We start from the raw sequence: 12219 nt of genomic DNA, 5'->3' as shown, positions 1-12219 counted from the left end.
GTGGATAGAGTGTGGCCTGGGGCTCTGGGTCTGCCTATGGCACAGTGCGCTCTGGGCAAAGATCCAATCAAGGTATAAATTTTAATCACTTCTTTTATTAAGTTTTCCAGGCAGCTATTACACTTGAATAGGTACATTCTCTGATTTGGAAATCCAAGTCTTACAGTGTTATCATCGCAACAAGTCAGGGTACCTTACACAGTCTCAGCTCCACTAAGTTCCTAGAATGACCTTCCAGTAACCCTCTTTGAATCCTATAATACAACATCTTGAGGGGTCTTGTGGGTACCCAACCTCACAGTAAAACTGTCTACTCCCACCTAACACATACACACACTGTACCACTCCACCCCCCTCTCCACTCCTCCACCTCACCCCTGCCAAACCTAGACATGCATAGCCTAATGGCAAGGTATGGTCTTTGGAGGATGGGCATAGGGAAGAAAACTGTAAGGACTGGAGAATGGGCTTTAGCACCATTTGGTAGGAAATTCCACTGCCCAGCAGCCTTAGCTATACAGAACCAGCACTGTGTGGGCACTTACTCTTACCTCCATGGGCCTTTCATTCTGTAGGAAGAGAACAAGCTGGAGGAAGACAAATTGGGGCTCGCAAAAAGTCAGACCCAGAGAATCAGAATGCCAGTGCCTCAGGCTCCAGCTCAGAGCATTCTGCTCTACAGGCCTTTTGACCACAAGTTCAAGAATCATTTCATTTATGATTTGCCTTCTCAGAGTGTATTACAAGAGAAGGAAGCAGAATAGAGAGTTAAGTCAACTTGACCTCAGATATTTGTAAACTTGTGCTCTTGTCCCTGTAACACCCAACATACTGCAGAGGCAGTGAAGATGTGGAAAGAGATGAGGGAGTTGCAGCGGGTGGTGGTGGGGGGGGGGAAATCCCTATTTCTGTCTTTTTCTCCACATCTGCATCTTTCTCATCTCCATCACCTCCTAATGGGTGGCAGCTGCCCACAGGATAAAGGACTTAGTTGACAAACGTATGCCCTTTCTCTCTCCCTGTCCTTCTAAAGTAATTCCTCACTGTCTTCTTAGGTTTTTGTTGCTCTTAATAAGATGTTTCATACGCATATTTTAGTTTATTTTGCAAAGAAGTTGGTCTGAATTATAAAAGTAGAAGTAGATAATTTTTTCACAAATTAAGTTTTAGTGAATGGAATCCAGGTTTCCTCTGACTAGGTTTGAATATGCATCATTTAGCAAACATTTGTTTAACCAGCATTTACTGAGTGTGTTCTATTTAAAGCACTACAGCAACCATAAAAAGACAAAAAAAATTGAAGAAGATGCAACTTGTGTCTTGAAGAGTTTGTAGTCTTGGGGGAAGGGGTCAGATGTGTATAAATAGTAAAAGAGTGAAAAAAGGAAGGTGAAGTGCAGAAAATGAACTTAGTTTGCAAGAAACAAGCCTTGAGATCACAAATTGGAACAGAAATGTCATGTTTTGTGAGGATTATAAATCAAAGGTCTCGAAATGGTAGGCCACAGATTGAATTCAGCCCACAAACGTGTTTGCTTTGGCCCACACAGTGTTTTAAAAATAGGAGATTTACCATGTTAAAAAATCTGGATTTCCATCCTGTGAAAGCTCAGAAGATCTGGCAACTGTCCTTATTGCCAACTGGCAACCATCAGCTGGAGCAAAGTAGAGCTGGCTCCTTGGGGAGGGCTTAATTTCTTCAGTTCACCACGGTTCCCATCAGTCCTCCACGTTATCCTTCGTCCTGAGTGGTTCATGCTCTCAGTCTGATGGGAAGTGCTACATAAATGCAGTTTACATCCCTTCTGCTTGGGATAGTGAATTTTAGGTCTTGAAACATACACACTCTCACACTCATTTTAACTCTGTTTTTCTATAAAGCAAAATATAGACAATAAGTCTTCACCAATAACACTTTCAACATTTAGACATTGTTCCTGTAGGTATTTAACATGTGCTTCTGTGTGCAGATTCTGACCTTGCAGAGATGAAGGTTCATCACTCCTTGTTCTCCCAAAAAGAGAAACACTGGACTCTTATTTTTTGTAGACTCGCAGGGAAAGAAAAGAAGAGAGTAATCCTGATAACTTTCCAGAGGAAATTGTGAAAGGGAAGCTGGCCCCTGTCATGTGGGCATGGGAATGGTTGAAGCCAGCAGCTCTGAGAATGATGCTCACCATTCTCCTGCACAGGTACTGTGTCTTGTGGATGTCTCTGCCCATTCTTTGACCAGAACTTCCATGAGAAAAATCTCCCACCACCTCTACTCCTGTGGATATGTGACAGCTATGATACTGATGAAAAAACAGGGTCTTGCTGTGTAGTTAGGGAAAATCTCTTCTGGGTAAGCATTGCTTCAGGCAGACTTACAGGTCCATTCATTGAAATTTCAAAAAGCTTCTATAATATGTACCTGGTAGTTAAATATAGATGACAGGGTAACGCTGCATAAAGTCAAAAGTTAGACTAACCTAGGCCTTGAAACCGGGCCCTTCCCCTCCTCTCTGTAAGCATTTCCCTCTAAGTTTCAAGGTAGTTGTGACAATTAAAAAAGATAATATATATAAAATGCTGTGGACACTCTCTGGTATACAGCAGGTACTCAATAATTGCTAACTTTCATTATTGCTTCCCTGTCCATAAAATCCAGTGAGAATTTTCTTTTTTTAAAATAAATTTTATTTTTATATTCCCCATACAATTGTAATCCCCTTATTTTGACCCCAATCCCTCCCCTCCCTGCCCCCCACCCCCCACAGAGTGTCTCTGGTTCATAGTTTTTTGTTGATTTTGATTTTCACTTTCTTATAGTTATTCATTTTCCTGGTCCCTTATTTAAGTTTTCTAGATTCCTGCTATGAGTGAGGCCATTGGGTATTTTTCTTTTTCTTTCTGGCTTATTTCGCTGAGCATGATCCCTTCCAGCGCCATCCATGTTGCTGCAAATTGCATGTGTTTATCTTTTTTGAATGCTGAGTAATATTCCATGGTATATATGTACCACATCTTCTTGATCCAGTCATCTATTTTTGGGCATTTGGGTTGTTTCCAAAGCTTAGCTATTGTAAACAGTGCTGCTATAAACATAGGGGTGCAGGTGCTCTTTGGAATGGATGTTTCTGTGTCCTTTGGGTAAATACCTAGGAGTGGAATTGCTGGATCATATGGAAGCTCTATGTTTAGTAGGTCCAGAAATCTCAGCACAGCTCTCCATAGTGGTTGGACCAGTTTGCACTCCCACCCACAGTACAGGAGAGTTCCTTTTTCTCCACATCCTTGCCAACATTTGTTGTTGCTAGTTTTTTTAATATGTGCCATTCCAGTGAGAATTTTCTTTTGAGTCTTTGCCAATCTAAATTATACCTCTCCATTAATGAGCAACCAGGAATTTAGTGACTAGATAACAACAGCTGGTGTACTGGTTGCACTGTTTTTCTCTTGTAGAAGTCAAGAAAATGAGGAAATTTATAAGCATAGGGTATGACCATATGGGTAAATGGGCTATAAATATAATGGTAAGTGATGTTGTTTGTTCTCTAGCCTTCCATCCAAACCATTCACAGTTGCCATCCAAACCCTCACTCCTGGGCACAAGAAGTTTAATCCCAAGGGTGTGGCAGGCCAGTCCAGGCTACTGTATGACACACTGCTCAGACCTCAACAGTTTTGCTTTTTGAACTCTGGCATTCAGCCTGTCCCTGCCTTGGGTCTTATTCACAGCATTTGTCTTTATTCTGACTCAAGCCTGGATCCCCTCAGACCTTTTGAATATTAGTAAGCAGACTCTTGTGCTAATTATCAAGACCTAAGTTTTACCCAAATACTAATTCTATTCCCCTAGGCGATTACAGACTGAATGCATTGGCTACACCTCCTCGATTTTCCTTCCTTTTCTTCCTAGCCTTCTTCCCCTATGACTTGAATTAAGAAGTTCCCACAGGACCTATACTTACTTGAGGAGGGTAAAATTTTTATTGAAGGTTAACACGCATAAAAAAAAGAAACTGCTCAAATACTAAGTGTATATCTCCATAAATTTTTACAAAATGAAAATTTTTGTGTAACCTATGCCCAGATTAAATCAGTCACAGTTCCTTTCTCTGCCTTGTCCCATTAGAGAATGGCTAAGATGGACCTGCTTCTTTTTAGAAATGAAGTCAAACAATACAGACTTGTCTTCCCCTGACTTATTTGCTCAATACTGTTTATGAGATTCATTCATATAGTTGTACATGGCATGCATATTTATTCCTTATTTTTTTCTTTGTTTTAATATAGCACAACTTAGTTATCCCTTTAGATACTGGGAATATCTGCATTGGATCCAACTTTTTGGCTTTTACAAATATAATGGCTATAACATACTTGCTTGATCCTTTTAGTGAATATCTACACACTTGCGATACATACAAATCTAGGAAATGGCAGGTTCACATGATTTGCACATGCTCAGCTTTAATCGATTGGGCCACATCTTCTCAAAGTGATCACAGCAATTGCTCTTCCTCTGATGGGGTATGAGAACCCCAGCTGCCCCACATCCTATCCACCACTTGGAGCCACACACCCTTTTTGTCTCCCTCATTAGTGCTGCACAACTCAACTGCCTCCCACTGCACTGGGATATTCTCTGTCTCTCTACTCCACCAACTCTCCCTGCACCCTGGCAGCCCCATCTCAACAGCATCTCTGTAGCCATTCATATTTACATTAAAACTAAATTCACCTCTCTGTTTCAAGCACTACCTTATGTGCACTCAGTAAAGAACTGACATTGCACACTATATGTTCTCCTTAGATATCCCATATTTAACTTCTCCTAGCTTGGAGAGAGTTGATATTAACAGATTTATATATATAAATCTGGTGTTAGTGCTATGCATGTGTGAATTTTATAGTTCAAAAATATTGCTATATTAGATCCTAAAACATATAAAACTTTTTAAAAACGATTAAAAATAAAGTGAATAGAAAGGACATAGCAATATTAGAGACTTACTACTCTACAAGAAGTATGACTTCAGTGCCATAATGTCGGAGATATCTTAGAGAGAAGGATTAAAGCTTAATGCAAGTGCATGATACCAAGTCCGTCTGAGATCTGCTTCTTATTAAACTTACCCCAAAGAGAATTCACTCACATTCTTCTTCCTAAATGCAGTTCCTTTTACTAGAAAAGAGATCACATAAATTCTACAGTATTCAATTTCCTTCTAAAGCATTTCTCAGCGGTAAATTTAACTTTTTCCAAAAGTAAAGGACAGATGAGACATGGGAAAAAAAAAAAACACTTCAGGTGAGACTTTTTTTCAAACCACCTTATGTTTTTGTATTCTTCCATATTAAAATATCTGAGCAACTATTTAATACACATAGAATTATGATGAATAAAGTAGAGAATACAGCTTCCCTGGTTTCAAATAATTTATGACTTACAAGAAATAGGTAATAAATACTCCTAAAGAAAACTTTTATTTGTAACCCCCAACTTTTCTCTATAAAGAAAAACACCCATAGTTTTCTATCTGTTCTAGATTTTTTTAAAAGCCCTTATTGTTTACTGGAACTACAGGAAAGTAACCTCAAACTGTTCCTCCAGAAACAGTTATTTCTCCCTTAGTTAAGAGATTTATGTACCAATATGCATTTTTAAAATCTGGTTTAATTATGCTTCCTTTTGTAAATAACCCAGAGTCAGTCATTCTGTTTTTGTAAAAGCATCTCTCCTCTCTCTTTGTCTGTCTGTCTGTCTGTCTGTCTCTCTCTCTCTCACTCACACACACACATACTCACAGTGAAGGCTAGGAAAAATGGGCAATGGATGTGAATTCCTTTTATAACTCAATATTCCAATTTGAATGCAAATTATAAATCTTTCACAAGGGGTCAATTTTACCATCTGGAGTGCGAGACTATATCCCTTAACTTTAAGCAATGATTCTGAGAGCTAAATTTGAACTTATTTTCCCTTTGCCATTTTTGTAACTTTTGTCTTTAGCAGAAGAAAAATGCATTATTCCATTGATTAAAATTAAATGCCTCTGTTGCAGATATCTGTAAGTCTGTTAGACTCCAAAACTACCATTTGTGGTTTTTAATTGACTTTTCCTCGACCTCATTTAACCACATAAACACAAGTCTCTCTATTCTCCCCTTGAGTCATGCATTTAGGTCCTATTAACACTAATGGAATTTATATGCATGCATGCTGAGGGAGAATAAGCCCCTTAAACACCTTTTTAATGGAACAGTTTTGTTTCTTTCCATTCCTCTTCACACTCCTCTGTTTGGATTTTCTCTTACCAGTGTGTGCTTCCAAATAAATGTAGGTCTGATTTCTTTCTCAGCACTTGTTCTCTTCTTTATTGAACTGCAGTGCTCAGAGTAGGACTTGACTTCCCCTCTTTTATTGATCATTCCTGGAAAAAACAGCATGACTAAGTCACTACTACTGTATTAGATTTTCTGGTTACAGAGTGAAATTCAGATGTGGCTTTGGTTCCAGTCCTGTAGTTTCCAGCAAATATATGTAACCCACAGACTATTTTTTATCCTCCTGAAGACTTCACTAGCCAGAAGTCAATTAAGGTAATGAATACTTACCCAGGAGGCTAAAGATTTTTCCACCTTAACATAGAAATAAATAAGCATGTTTTCAGACTCTCCCACTTTATAGTGTTTTTATTTGTTTACACTTTAGGGAAATTTTTTGTTTTGGGGTTTTATTTTGTTTATATGCACCTATAAGCACCTAGGACTGCTGCAACTTTCCAATTTAGAAGAGTAAAGTAACAGGAAAACAAACTGAGCCACGGGAACCATAAATCCACAGGAAGTAAACTACACCTCCAATGCATGTGCTAACAATTATATGTTTGTTCGACTCTTAGAAATGTACTGTTCTTTATTGTTCTTATAATAGCTTTATCACGGACTTTAGGAGCCAAGTTTGTTTTCTTTTTGAATTTGTAAAGTGAGGGACTGGAAAAGACTATCATGACTAAGTACTTAACAGGGTGCCAGACATATAACATAAATTTGAGTTACATAAAATTGCCCTTTTGGCCATCAAAAAAGTGGGGTTAGTGTTGCAAAATACCTCTTGAAAACATCTGTTTAAAATGAACACATGAATGAATGAATGAATGAATGAAGTATCTTTCCATTCTTGAATTTAATTTTTATTCTATGTTAAAAATTTACAAATATAGAATAATTTAAGTTAGTAAAAGTATACACAAAGTAATGGACTTTTTCTATTCAATGAAATAAAACTCTTCAACTGACTAGTCTGTTGTTTCCTCATTCATTTTTCTGGTATAATACCAGAGTACCATAAACCTAGTGTTGATTAATCACCACTCTGGAAGTATGTTTAAATTTTTCATTATAAAGAGATGATATTCAAATATATTTGAGCATTTGAAAAATTGAATTTATATATGACAGATCTGATGGTGCCTGTGGAAAGAACTGAGGATAAACATAAAAACTGAATAAGTAAAAATTCATAAGAAACATTATGTAGGGCCTCCCCTGGTGGTGCAGCGGTTGAGCGCTGGGCTGCGAGGCTGCCTGCAGCTTCTGCAGCGCCGGTTCGATCCCCGGCCACTGGCGAGGGTCCCACATGGCGCGACAGACCTCTCCTGCCGCCCGCTGCTCCCCTCAGCAGTGTACTTCGGTCCTTCTGCCTGTTCTGTTCCCCGCTCTAGCTCTGGTGAATCCTCTCACCCTCCTGCACTTCTGACTGTACCCAGTGCTTATATGGATAAATAAATCTTTAAAAAAAAAAAAAAAGAAACATTATGTAAGAAAATCATGTTCTGTTAAATCATGTTTTACAATAACATAACTCTGTTGATTTAATCCAAAATATTATCTAAAAATATAAATGTCAGTACCAGCAGGAATTGCCCAAAATGTTGAAGATTATGTCTGAGGAATGGAACAAGAACAAGAAAAGGATGAGGAAAATTGCTGCAATAAAAATCAACTACAGAAGACTCCTTGATGACACACCTCACAGTGACGTGAGGTCCCACGTAATTGAGTAACTTGGTGATTGCATCTGAGAAAAGTTGACATCACGGAAGCCATTTTACATGGAGCCCAGGGCAACCATATCAAAGGAATTGTCTTCACAGACAGGCAAACTACCCCCATTCCAAGAAGCCAGCAAGAACAAGAATTATTTGAACGGTACTCTGAGCAGGATTATTGGAAATAACTTTTATAAAAAAATGAACTTTTGTATACTTTTACCTTTGGCCCCTTCACCTGACCTTCTTACTCTGTGACCCTTTCACCTGATCATTACCTTGTCTACTATCTCATTCTCCGTTTTTGTTTGATTAAAAAAGAAAAACCTGACTTGTCCCTCCTCAAGACATGTTTTAGGTTTCTACCTACACCTGTGTACCTGAATTGCAATTCTCTTCTATCCCCAAATAAACCACTTTGACTTGTCTAATAACCTGACTGTTCTCTTGTTGAAGGTTACCAGTTCCTATGTTCTTTGGTAGACTCGCCCTAATTATTCTGTTAACTTTGCATTACTGAAACTCCGTTTTATTCAAAATTGAAATTTTTTGGACTCAGTTTAGAGTATCACGTGGGATTTGCACTTTAACTATATATATTAATGTGATCAAAATTAATTTTAAAAAAACTTGGATTCTACATTGAACCCATCCAACTTTCCCTCCTTTATCAATCACACCCAGCTGTAAGGTGAGAAATTACAGTGAGAAAATAGGAGAGCCGAAGTCGCTTGTAAAAGACTTTGACTTCCCATTCTTACTTTTTCTTTTCCAGTTCCCCACTATTTTCAACCACTGTTTTTCCAGAGCTGACTGATAGGATGGGGTGGGGACACGATCGAAGACATAGTATAAGAAAAAACAATTCAAATTTTTTAGTTTTCCTGCTGTAAGCCTCAATGCAACCTCATTATTTGGCAGTTATATCTTCATTAATCCAATAAAGTAACTTTCACTACATTGTAGTGATATAAAAAATATGAGGACAATAGACTTGATGAAAACTGATTTTGTATTCTCTGACTTCCAAGGTTGGACAATTTTAACTCTACAATAATGTATGTACACATTTTTCATTAGTGTGTTCTCCATTATGTCTAATTTATTATGGAATTAGTCTTTATTAGAATAATTAATCAGATTGATTAATTGAATCTCTGATGTGTACAGCCACCCATACAAAGTGAGCATTATGTGTGAATGCTTAGTACTTAATCAAAACAGCTTTGAGGTTCAATCTTCGAGTGGAAAGAGGGTTATAATTAAGAGTGAATTTTAGCATTAGCCTTTTGGCTCAAGAGATAAAGAAATCCAGAGAAGCAGCAAAATCACTCAAAAGTGGGAAAAATAAATGAGATAATATTCAAAAAGAAAGACCCTCAATAAAGCCATATCTTCTCTGTTGGTCAGATGTGGCAGCCCATGCTCCCAGGCTACTGAGCATCCTCTGAGAGTGAAACCTTCCTGCAGCCCTCAAGTAACCTGGCACCCAAGTTCCAACACTGGCATCTCCTACTAGGTGAGTGCTGCTTCCAGACCATTGCTGTAACTAACTCATGCAAAAGCCTTTTTTTCTGAGCCTTCTCGAAGAGAAGCTGGGTTTAAACCCAGGGATAGCTTGGGGGCTTACATGCCTAATGTTCTGCTTGTTTGTTGAGAAAATAGTTACAAAAAGATGCTATTCATAGAGTTGCTGTGAGCATAAGATGACTTAGCACATGAAACAGGATGGTGCTGGTCACATAATAGAAAGCACAAATACAAATGCCAGCTGTGGTTAAACAGGCTAAACTCAATAATGTGTGTGTGTGTGTGTGTGTGTGTGTGTGTGTGTGTGTGACAAAGACACACACACACTGTGTCTTTAAACCCTGTCCAAGAACTTGTTGACTTGTGTCTTCTTTCCTGTGGATGAAATCATGAACTGGTCCTACAACTTATCCAAAATTTTCTTGTGACACCAATCACTCTCTGTTCCAAGAAGTTATATTGAAGTAATTAAAATTTCTTGCAGTATGAAATCATCAAAATGTCCAATATTAATCTGATGGAGAGATTTTTCTCTACCCCAGCTCAAAACCCTTTAGACCTGCAAGGCTTTATTTGTTGGACACAGTGGGAAGGAACATGAAGCATCCACTTTTACTCTCCCTCCTAACTTGAATGTCCTCTGTCCCAGCAGCCTATAACGGTCACACCTGGGGAGGGTGCTGAGGGAGCGCCCACACCATTGCTGGAATGGCCACTGCTGCTTTGATCTGGCACTGCAGCACTTTGAGTTTGGCATTTGATTAGACCTAGAACTTGCTCCAGTAGAATAGATGTAAAGTTTTCTCAGAAGTCTGCATTTTTAAAGGAAGGGCACCAATAAGCCTCACCCTGATCCCCAGGGCTTTTACCACTCACGCCAGATTCTCTTGTTAGGGTTCTGCTGCCCTCTAAGCAGCCCTCTTGACAAGATGAGTCTAAGCTGGCTCCATGCTGAGTCGACTCCCCTGAGCCCACTCCCAAGGTTTGCCTGCTTCCCCGCAGTCAGTGTAAGGGCATGGCTCTTCCTTTTAAACTTGTCAATTGTGTGTCATACTGTTAGGTACACATCCTAAACTCCAGAGGACGCATGTCAAGTTCCATGTGGCTCCTTGAAATCTTTCTCTTGGAGATCACAGTGTGAATGTTGACAACTCCAGTAGGCCTCATCCCTTCAGCTGTGGAAGGATCAGGCAATGAGACCACAAGTCTCCCTAAATGAATATTTTCTCCCAGTTTCTCAACCGCCCTTACATAGCACAGAGGGGCAGTCCAGCACTTCCCTGGCACATGGCCATTACTGGGCATGAGCTGTTTTATTCTAGCCTGTGGCTCCTCAGTCTGAACTGTGGTTGGAATAGTCCTATATTGTGTGGCATCCTAGCTTTAACTGCTGACCTGCAAGCCACTCTGCATTCCCCCAAGGTCTTTGATGCTGGATCAGTCTTCTGATGCATCTTTCAGTAAAGATTTAATTTATGTGAATTGAATTATACATACTGTGGAGCAAAAGGAAAGGGTAGTGAAAAGACAGATATCTACTTAAACAATGCCTGCAGGTCCACGACCATTCCTTTCTGTGGCTTTATAAGCCTGTGTGTGTTCGAGCTGCAGTGGAGCTGCTGTTTCCTGGGTCATATTCTGTTCCTGACACTCTCGTATTGGGTGTGTCTCACCTTACTGAATATGAGTCTACTCTATGAAGACATTTTTCATGCAACTGGCCCCTAAATGTAAGCCAAATATTTCATATGGTTTTTAGTAAGAGCATCTGTCTGTTACAAAGATGGGAAGAAAACTGAGAACTCGCATATGTTTTTTAAAAAAGAGAGAGAAAAGGAATAGCATGACCCAGGCATGCTGGTTTGCTCAGAACTCTCTGCTTTCAGCACTGAAAGTCCCAGTTCCTGGAAAACCCAAACAAAAGGATGGTTGATCATCCACAGGCAGAGTCAGGGCCTCAGAAGAGCAGGGGTTCTTGGAAGAGAGTGAGGCTGAGTCTGAGCATACTGTGGCCTTGCCTCTAACTCACTTCCCCATCCTTGCTCTCATCCTGCCTTTCCCATTGCTTTACCCTGGGGTAAATGAGAGAAGAAAAATAAGCCCTTGGTGACTCTTGACTTGAGCCAAAGGAATAGACATCTGGGTTACTAATATTTTGTACAAAGTTTTTTGAAAGAGATATTTCTAGAACTTTTCACTGTGCATTTCTCAGAGTCTTGTATACCACAAGGAGGAAAAGGAAATGAACCACAGATAGCGAAGTGGTCTACCCTTACCACACAGTAATTATGGAGGGCTGCTGTTTCCTGTTCTTGGCTATGCCCATGGGCCATTTTGTCTTGATAGATTATGTAACCCTATCTGGCCCTTTTTCCCATTTTTGTTTGCTTTTTTAATCTTTAACCTTTTAAAAAAGAAATCATCTATTTTCTAGCTAATCTGCTGAGTGATCATGAAGCTCAAGTAAGGAAAATGTGATAAATTCATGTGAAAAATCCCTATTCATATCTCTTTCCAGGCCACTCACATTGCAAGCTCATTGTGGCCTAGTCCTGTGCTTATTTCTTTATCCCAAACATTAAAATTTGTCTGTCGGAGATTTCTCAGCATTACTTTCATTGGGCATGTCCAAGAAAAACCATATATATTT

The 12219-nt window shown here is 39.3% G+C and overlaps 1 long non-coding RNA gene across 1 annotated transcript in view; it reads left to right on the top strand.

Annotated features, from left to right (window-relative positions):
* LOC119243636 (uncharacterized) overlaps positions 1-12219 on the top strand; it is a 71294-nt gene that overhangs the window by 9514 nt on the left and 49561 nt on the right. Inside the window, exons 3-4 of the long non-coding RNA XR_008551554.1 lie at positions 2050-2192; positions 9450-9558. This is a non-coding gene — a long non-coding RNA (uncharacterized LOC119243636). The remainder of the gene's footprint in view (positions 1-2049; positions 2193-9449; positions 9559-12219) is intronic.

This window comes from Talpa occidentalis, unplaced genomic scaffold, assembly GCF_014898055.3.
Source record: "Talpa occidentalis isolate TD23 unplaced genomic scaffold, MPIMG_talOcc4v2.1 talOcc4.13, whole genome shotgun sequence".
Taxonomy (NCBI): Eukaryota; Metazoa; Chordata; class Mammalia; order Eulipotyphla; family Talpidae; genus Talpa; species Talpa occidentalis.
Note: the sequence above shows the minus strand (reverse complement) of the source record. Positions and strands in the feature narration are given on the sequence as shown.